The sequence below is a fragment of the Oncorhynchus kisutch genome, linkage group LG24, assembly GCF_002021735.2.
Source record: "Oncorhynchus kisutch isolate 150728-3 linkage group LG24, Okis_V2, whole genome shotgun sequence".
Classification (NCBI taxonomy): Eukaryota; Metazoa; Chordata; class Actinopteri; order Salmoniformes; family Salmonidae; genus Oncorhynchus; species Oncorhynchus kisutch.
This window is the reverse complement of record NC_034197.2, coordinates 440,331-450,512: the sequence shown is the minus strand read 5'-3', so window position 1 is coordinate 450,512 and position 10,182 is coordinate 440,331. Positions and strand designations below refer to the sequence as shown.

The window sequence follows — 10,182 nt, the reverse complement described above, 5'->3', positions numbered from 1 at the left end:
GCACTCTCAGCTTGTAGGTACTCAGCTTGTAGGCACTCTCAGCTTGTAGGTACTCTCAGCTTGTAGGCACTCTCAGCTTGTAGGTACTCTCAGTTTGTAGGTAATCTCAGCTTGTAGGTACTCTCAGCTTGTAGGTACTCTCAGCTTGTAGGTACTCTCAGCTTGTAGGTACTCTCCGCTTGTAGGTACTCTCATCTTGTAGGTACTCTCAGCTTGTAGGCACTCTCAGCTTGTAGGTACTCTCAGCTTGTAGGTACTTGAAGGTACTCTCAGCTTGTAGGTACTCTCAGCTTGTAGGCACTCTCAGCTTGTAGGCACTCTCAGCTTGTAGGTACTCTCAGCTTGTAGGTACTTGAAGGTACTCTCAGCTTGTAGGTACCCTCAGCTTGTAGGTACTCAGCTTGTAGGTACTCTCAGCTTGTAGGCACCCTCAGCTTGTAGGCACTCTCAGCTTGTAGGTACTCTCAGCTTGTAGGTACTCTCAGCTTGTAGGCACTCTCAGCTTGTAGGCACTCTCAGCTTGTAGGTACTCTCAGCTTGTAGGTACTCTCAGCTTGTAGGTACTCTCAGCTTGTAGGTACTCTCAGCTTGTAGGTACTTTCAGCTTGTAGGCACTCTCAGCTTGTAGGCACTCTCAGCTTGTAGGCACTCTCAGCTTGTAGGCACTCTCAGCTTGTAGGCACTCTCAGCTTGTAGGTACTCTTAGCTTGTAGGCACTCTCAGCTTGTAGGCACTCTCAGCTTGTAGGCACTCTCAGCTTGTAGGTACTCTCAGCTTGTAGGCACTCTCCCCTTGTAGGCACTCCCAGTTTGTAGGTACTCTCAGCTTGTAAGCACACTCAGCTTGTAGGTACTCTCAGCTTGTAGGTACTCTCATCTTGTAGGTACTTGAAGGTACTCTCAGCTTGTAGGTACTCTCAGCTTGTAGGCACTCTGTTTGTAGGTATTCTGTTTGTAGGTACTCTCAGCTTGTAGGCACTCTCAGCTTGTAGGTACTCTCAGCTTGTAGGTACTCTCAGCTTGTAGGCACTCTCAGCTTGTAGGTACTCTCAGCTTGTAGGTACACTCAGCTTGTAGGTACTCTCAGCTTGTAGGCACTCAGCTTGTAGGCACTCTGAGCTTGTAGGTACTCTCAGCTTGTAGGCACTCAGCTTGTAGGCACTCAGCTTGTAGGTACTCTCTGCTTGTAGGTACTTGAAGGTACTCTCATCTTGTAGGTACCCTCAGCTTGTAGGTACTCAGCTTGTAGGTACCCTCAGCTTGTAGGCACTCTCAGCTTGTAGGTACTCTCAGCTTGTAGGCACTCAGTTTGTAGGTACTCTCATCTTGTAGGTACTCTCAGCTTGTAGGCACTCTCAGCTTGTAGGTACTCTCAGCTTGTAGGTCTTTCAGCTTGTAGGCACTCTCAGCTTGTAGGTACTCAGCTTGTAGGCACTCTCAGCTTGTAGGTACTCTCAGCTTGTAGGCACTCTCAGCTTGTAGGTACTCTCAGTTTGTAGGTAATCTCAGCTTGTAGGTACTCTCATCTTGTAGGTAGTTGAAGGTACTCTCAGCTTGTAGGTACTCTCAGCTTGTAGGTACTCTCAGCTTGTAGGTACTCAGCTTGTAGGTACTCTCATCTTGTAGGCACCCTCAGCTTGTAGGTACTCTCAGCTTGTAGGCACTCTCAGCTTGTAGGTACTCTCAGCTTGTAGGTACTCAGCTTGTAGGTACTCTCATCTTGTAGGCACCCTCAGCTTGTAGGTACTCTCAGCTTGTAGGCACTCTCAGCTTGTAGGCACTCTCAGCTTGTAGGCACTCTCAGCTTGTAGGCACTCTCAGCTTGTAGGTACTCTCAGCTTCTAGGCACTCTCAGCTTGTAGGCACTCTCAGCTTGTAGGCACTCTCAGCTTGTAGGCACTCTCAGCTTGTAGGCACTCTCAGCTTGTAGGCACTCTCAGCTTGTAGGTACTCTCAGCTTGTAGACACTCTCAGCTTGTAGGTACTCTCAGTTTGTAGGTATTCTCAGTTTGTAGGTATTCTCAGCTTGTAGGTACTCTCAGCTTGTAGGTACTCTCAGCTTGTAGGCACTCTCAGCTTGTAGGTACTTGAAGGTACTCTCCGCTTGTAGGTACTCTCCGCTTGTAGGTACTCTCCGCTTGTAGGTACTCTCAGCTTGTAGGTACTTGAAGGTACTCTCCGCTTGTAGGTACTCTCAGCTTGTAGGTACTCTCAGCTTGTAGGTACTCTCAGCTTGTAGGTACTCTCAGCTTGTAGGCACTCTCAGCTTGTAGGTACTCTCAGCTTGTAGGCACTCTCAGCTTGTAGGTACTTGAAGGTACTCTCCGCTTGTAGGTACTCTCCGCTTGTAGGTACTCTCAGCTTGCAGGTACTCTCCGCTTGTAGGCAATCCGCTTGTAGGTACTCTCCGCTTGTAGGTACTCTCAGCTTGTAGGTACTCTCAGCTTGTAGGCACTTTCAGCTTGTAGGCACTCTCAGCTTGTAGGTACTTGAAGGTACTCTCCGCTTGTAGGTACTCTCAGCTTGTAGGTACTCTCAACATTTTTACCCCAAATAGTACCAATAATCACCTTATACCAATTAACATCTCTCCATATACCCATCATGTCACTCTGGTTATAAGAAATACTCCTTAATGGAATACCTGCCCTTGATGTGAATGGAGCAGACGTACAGCAGATGTCCCTCATCCTGCTGATGTATCTCCGTGTTGGAATTGGAAACACCACACACATCCTGTATTATGAGGAATCTCACAGGGAAAATCCTTTCTAACATCTTTCACTTGTCTGCAAGACAATAATATTAAATTGTCCTATTGTCAAGGTAATCATTCACAAAGTCCAATATATGTAACCATCTCTTCCGCACTGGTATCAGTCCCATAGATAACTATTAGACATGACCAGCTCTTCCACACTGGTATCAGTCCCATAGATAACTATTAGACATGACCAGCTCTTCCACACTGGTATCAGTCCCACATAGATAACTATTAGACATGACCAGCTCTTCCACACTGGTATCAGTCCCACATAGAAAACTATTAGACATGACCAGCTCTTCCACACTGGTATCAGTCCCGCATAGATAACTATTAGACATGACCAGCTCTTCCACACTGGTATCAGTCCCATAGATAACTATTAGACATGACCAGCTCTTCCACACTGGTATCATTACCACATAGATAACTATTAGACATGACCAGCTCTTCCACACTGGTATCAGTCCCACATAGATAACTATTAGACATGACCAGCTCTTCCACACTGGTATCAGTCCCATAGATAACTATTAGACATGAACAGATCTTCCACACTGGTATCAGTCCCACATAGATAACTATTAGACATGACCAGCTCTTCCACACTGGTATCAATCCCACATAGATAACTATTAGACATGACCAGATCTTCCACACTGGTATCAGTCCCATAGATAACTATTAGACATGACCAGCTCTTCACACTGGTATCAGCCCCATAGATAACTATTAGACATGACCAGCTCTTCCACACTGGTATCAGTCCCATAGATAACTATTAGACATGACCAGCTCTTCCACACTGGTATCAATCCCACATAGATAACTATTAGACATGACCAGATCTTCCACACTGGTATCAGTCCCACATATATAACTATTAGACATGACCAGCTCTTCACACTGGTATCAGTCCCACATAGATAACTATTAGACATGACCAGATCTTCCACACTGGTATCAGTCCCACATAGATAACTATTAGACATGACCAGCTCTTCACACTGGTATCAGCCCCATAGATAACTATTAGACATGACTAGCTCTTCCACACTGGTATCAATCCCACATAGATAACTATTAGACATGACCAGCTCTTCCACACTGGTATCAGGCCCATAGATAACTATTACACATGACCAGCTCTTCCACACTGGTATCATTACCACATAGAGAACTATTAGACATGACCAGCTCTTCCACACTGGTTTTAGTCCCATAGATAACTATTAGACATGACCAGCTCTTCCACACTGGTATCAGTCCCACATAGATAACTATTAGACATGACCAGCTCTTCCACACTGGTATCAGTCCCATAGATAACTATTAGACATGACCAGCTCTTCCACACTGGTATCAGTCCCATAGATAACTATTAGACATGACCAGCTCTTCAACACTGGTATCAGTCCCACATAGATAACTATTAGACATGACCAGCTCTTCAACACTGATATCAGTCCCACATAGATAACTATTAGACATGACCAGCTCTTCCACACTGGTATCAGTCCCATAGATAACTATTATACATGACCAGCTCTTCCACACTGGTATCAGTCCCATAGATAACTATTAGACATGACTAGCTCTTCCACACTGATATCAGTCCCACATAGATAACTATTAAATATGACCAGCTCTTCCGCACTGGTATCAGTCCCATAGATAACTATTAGACATGACCAGCTCTTCCACACTGGTATCAGTTCCAAAGATATAGCATAGTAGGTTAGCTAGCACCATTAGCTAGCTAGCAGAGCTAGAGACCAGACTATCTAGCAAGAAAGTTTATTTCATTTTGACCTCGACAATGTTAAGCCATGCTGATTTAGTCAAATAAGTCCAATAGGACTGAAATAATTAACAGGCTAAACACAAATGTATGAACAGTTTGGGTTTTTGACGGATATTCGCGATTTCACAGACTGCAAATATCTGTCATGATGTTGGAAAAATTGCACACAACATTGCACAGGACATTAATTCCCTTTCCAATTGTACGGACCAAGGCAATGTACGAGTTTACGTGAGTTTACGTTAGTCCGTGGACATTCTGAACCTTGTTTGAGTCAAGTAGGTCACATGACCAAGGAGCTATTGAAATTCGAATGTAAAAAAACTTTGTACTTTGTTTACACTCCCTAACTAATTAAACTAGGAACACAAAATGATGCTCCATTTCAACAATTTTGTATTCCTAGTTTAATTAGTTAGGGAGCGTAAACAAAGTACAAACTTTTTTTAATATTCGAATGTCTTTCCAACAGAATCAATAACATGAGCTCCACGCTGCCCGTTTCTGCATAATTCAAGCAGGCAATGAGCCCTTTTTGAAAAATGGCGGATGGGGAAGCGAAACTAATGCGTGATAGTGAGAAGGAGAGATGTCATGTGGGAAAATGGCTTTTTTTCACTCGATCTGTCCAACTTATCACCTTATCGCCTCTAAAATGTAAATAAAACAGAGAGTTTATATAATGTGTCATTATAGAGTTTATATAATGTGTCATTACATACCTATTGGAAGGTTTGTGTCGAATTTGAATCGGGTTTTTAGGGTGGTGCTAAAGTGATCTTAGAAGTAAACAGCGGCTTTGAGAATGATGATAGCATGCAATGATGACGCAAAAAATGACTAGGTATCCCCCCTTACCCCCGTCACTGTCCATTTCTTGTTTTTAAAGGATGAGAGAAGTGCTACACCTGGTGGAGAGAGATTGTGAGACAGAAATAGTTACTTTATGCTGTACGTTACGACATGACACGCCACGATGCAATGGAGGGTCCGTTTTTTCAACTTTTAACCTCCAATACTATAGAGCCATTACCATGTCGATCAACGCTTGAATAGAAACCTAGTTCACACCCCTGATTTTGAAGTCAACACAGTCGTTACAGTCCCATTAGTTTCCTTTGTAGCCTCGTTTGAATGTTGCGGTTGCGCATATTTGTACGAAATGGGGTGAGTTTACGTTACCCTTCTATATTGCACACTCTTGTTTGTGTACTGTAAAATCACGCAGTGTAAGATACATTTTTCATAGTTGGTCATGTCAATTACACACCTAAGAAGCATACAGTGGATATACACCCATATGGCATAACCTGTAGTCATGTATATTCTATATTGTTGTACATTATTATTAGTTTGACAATTAGGGGGTTCAGTCCAGTGTTGTGTTAACCCTTTTCTTTGATATTTATCTATAATAATTGGTAGTTCTAAGTACTTATTTTCCCTGTTTTTTTATTTTGCCACAGTATTTGACAGCGGTACACAATAGTAGAGAGAGATAATATCTCCTTTCGTTGTTAATATCAACCATAAAGGGAAATGGTACGAGAGTCATGCTATTAATTGTCCAAAGCAGGGATGGAGAGTGAGCTAGTGAGGTAGGCTGCAGTGGGTTTGATGGACAATACATATACTGAACATGGATGGAGAGTGAGCTAGTGAGGTAGGCTGCAGTGGGTTTGATGGACAATACATATACTGAACATGGATGGAGAGTGAGCTAGTGAGGTAGGCTGCAGTGGGTTTGATGGACAATACATATACTGAACATGGATGGAGAGTGAGCTAGTGAGGTAGACTGGACAATACATATACTGAACATGGATGGAGAGTGAGCTACTGAGGCTGGCTGCAGTAGGTTTGATGGACAATACATATACTGAACATGGATGGAGAGTGAGCTAGTGAGGTAGGCTGGACAATACATATACTGAACATGGATGGAGAGTGAGCTAGTGAGGTAGGCTGGACAATACATATACTGAACATGGATGGAGAGTGAGCTAGTGAGGTAGACTGGACAATACATATACTGAACATGGATGGAGAGTGAGCTAGTGAGGTAGGCTGGACAATACATATACTGAACATGGATGGAGAGTGAGCTAGTGAGGTAGGCTGCAGTAGGTTTGCTGGACAATACATATACTGAACATGGATGGAGAGTGAGCTAGTGAGGTAGGCTGGACAATACATATACTGAACATGGATGGAGAGTGAGCTAGTGAGGTAGGCTGGACAATACATATACTGAACATGGATGGAGAGTGAGCTAGTGAGGTAGGCTGGACAATACATATACTGAACATGGATGGAGAGTGAGCTAGTGAGGTAGACTGGACAATACATATACTGAACATGGATGGAGAGTGAGCTAGTGAGGTAGACTGGACAATACATATACTGAACATGGATGGAGAGTGAGCTAGTGAGGTAGGCTGGGCAATACATATACTGAACATGGATGGAGAGTGAGCTAGTGAGGTAGGCTGGACAATACATATACTGAACATGGATGGAGAGTGAGCTAGTGAGGTAGACTGGACAATACATATACTGAACATGGATTGAGAGTGAGCTAGTGAGGTAGACTGGACAATACATATACTGAACATGGATGGAGAGTGAGCTAGTGAGGTAGGCTGGACAATACATATACTGAACATGGATGGAGAGTGAGCTAGTAATGTAGGCTGCAGTGGGTTTGCTGGACAATACATATACTGAACATGTAACCAAAGTAATGGTGGCCAGTAAATCAATTAATTAAAATTGAATATTGACAAATTAAACAAATTGTAGACCTTTAATCTTTTCCAACATGTCAACAGACACTTCAAATAAGTACAAAACATTTCACAATGTTAACTTTCTTTTTATCCCTGGTTGATGTACATTTCAGAGCCTCTTCAGTGTGGATGGGGTACAGCATACATTAACCCTGGTTGATGTACATGTCAGAGCCTCTTCAGTGTGGATGGGGAATAGCATACATTTTCAACAACAAAGACAGCACTTCCAGTTCTTTACTCTGTTGAACTCTATTGTTTTCATTCCTAGGCACAGCACATGGAACCACCGTTGGCATGCAAAACATTCAATCAAAACAAAGCCTAACATGTTAGAAATAATAGCAAATATCAATGCAGTATTACAAATTAGCCATCCATTGTGTTATATCATAAATTGTCTGACATGCCGTCTCTGTTGTCAAAAGATTATAAACAGGTTAAATAAAGTTACTAACCCAGTCAGTCTTTGGGCTGCATTCAGGTTCTTTATCAGTGGCACACATAAAGCAGTTGTTGGCTTTGTTGAACTCAGGCATGAACTGAACATATGGCTGTCCCACACAACTGCATAAAAATAATGAATTGACATTTACTTTGAATTAAATGTCATTACATACCAGACATTTTTAGTAAATCCTCAGCCATTTCTTTTTGCAGTTGCTGCTTGTGTTTTTGTGAAGGTTCTATATCCATTTGGGAGGGGATGTTGGGCAACTTCCTTCCTTGTCCATCTGCACCAAAAAATAAAATAGAGTTTTTGACCTAATTGTCACATTGTCACCATTCATTATTGAAAATATAACTATCAAACCTGCATTACAAAGACCCCGCAGCTGAAGGTATCCTGCTGCATGGTGGGAGTTATTTCCCCTCCTTTCCACTTTATGTCCAACCAGTCGTCTTTTCCATGGCAGGATCTTCTCATTTTGAAGTATTCTCTTTTTAATGGAAACATAATGGAATTCTGATTAGTTATAGGCAAATGAATACACAAGCCAAATTTGTATGCTGTTTTCCTTATCACTATAATCTGGTAGTAATTTAGTTGTAGAGGTAATTTCCTTTATGCCCCATTCTACACACAGCCTAAATTATTGGCACTGAACCATTTACAGGAGAATAATAAAAGTAGCATATAGGATCCAACCCTATCACAGAGTGAATAAATGTAGAGCGTTTGTAGACTTTGAGCAAAAATATTAAGTGACAGTTTCATCAGTACGTGCTTAAAGAAAGTCATATCACAAAGATCACAGATGACAGTGCCCATCAAATCTATGACAATAGAGAATGAATTGTAAGCACCAAAGTGTGTTAAAGTGTGTGTGTCAAAATAATAACTGAAAACGTCAGTTGTTGAACATAATACTTCTATTTGCAATAGCAATTTATGATATATGCAGTTGATGAATATTCCATGTATCAACACTACATGTAGGACGGACATAAAACACATACAGTATACTGGGGCGGCAGGGTAGCCTAGTGGTTAGAGCGGTGGACTAGTAACCGGAAGGTTGCAAGTTCAAACCCCCGAGCTGACAACGTACAAATCTGTTGTTCTGCCCCTGAACAGGCAGTTAACCCCCTTTCCTAGGCTGTCATTGAAAATACAATTTTGTTCTTAACTGACTTACCTAGTTACATAAAGGTACACATAGAGGCATTTTTCAGCTATGATTTTACCACTCAGAATCCAGAATGGATATGACAATGGGACCAGCACAGGACGTACAACAATTCTCTTTTTGATCTTCTTGACTTCTTATCTGGTAAACTGCTACTGTCTGTCAAGAAAAGAGCCCCAATTAGGGCTTAGTGTACTCCAGTAAAGAAGGGCTGGTTTAGATTAAAAACGATTGCCCTGTGTCCCCGTTCATACGGGCATGAGAGACTCGTCACTGGTAGAATTGAGTTGGCACTTTATTGGCCCAAATACCCACAGACACACAAGGTTGAGGTTACTCGTGGAGAGAAATTAGTAATACATTTTTTTTGTTGCATTGATGCATTGTGTCTTCTAACTGTCCAAGAATAGGATCCAAAGTGTTATGAAATATTTGTTCCCATAAATCCAAAGGAGGATGTCTCTCCTCATACCTCTGGCACTTTAGTCAGACTGCCAGACTGTGCACCACAGAGCCAATCAGGAGAGAATACATACAGGTCAACGGTGCCAATTGAAAGTCAAGGGGTGTGTCTGTGCCTTTTGGATTACTCTCTCTTTACAGAGAACCCCTGTGGTTCAAGTCAAGAGCTACCCTTCCCCTTTCAGTCTGCTCTGCGCATGTCTGAAAGTGACAGAGCCAGCAGCCAACAGTTTTTCACAGTATGTCATAAAAAATGATTACACTTATCTTGACTTATGTACAGTATACACATACATAAAACACTTGTGTAAAATGCTAATATGTATTAGATCCAGTACAATGGTCAACTGACTATAAGGGTAGTCAGTGGACATTCTGAACCTTGCTTGAAGTCAGTAGGTCATATGACCAAAGAGCTATTGAAATTCAAACATTTTTAACAGTTCTCCATGAACATAGTCAAAAATCATGTTTGACGCAATTTGAAAGCAAAATCTTGTACATTACTGGTAGGAGAGATGATAAGGACACCATGAGCCAATTTCCAGCATGCTGCAACTGTGAAATATAGTTTTAAACAGTTTTCCATGAACACAGTCTAAAATCATGTTTGCAGAAATTTGTACAGCATTGTTAATAAATCATTTTAAATAGTGCGAGATGTAAAACGACAAAAAAAAGTATTTGCAATGTGTGTCTATGCCATTGGGTTAGCTGCAACCAGTTTTGAACG

General features: G+C 41.9%; 1 long non-coding RNA gene across 1 annotated transcript; it reads right to left on the bottom strand.

Moving 5' to 3' along the window:
* Positions 1-7,359: 7,359 nt before the first annotated feature.
* LOC109883933 (uncharacterized) lies at positions 7,360-8,845 on the bottom strand. The gene is made up of 2 exons (XR_002254263.2): positions 8,171-8,845; positions 7,360-8,090 (listed from the first exon to the last, which is right to left on the bottom strand). It is a non-coding gene; the product is annotated as an uncharacterized LOC109883933 (long non-coding RNA).
* Between the last annotated feature and the right edge of the window lie 1,337 nt (positions 8,846-10,182).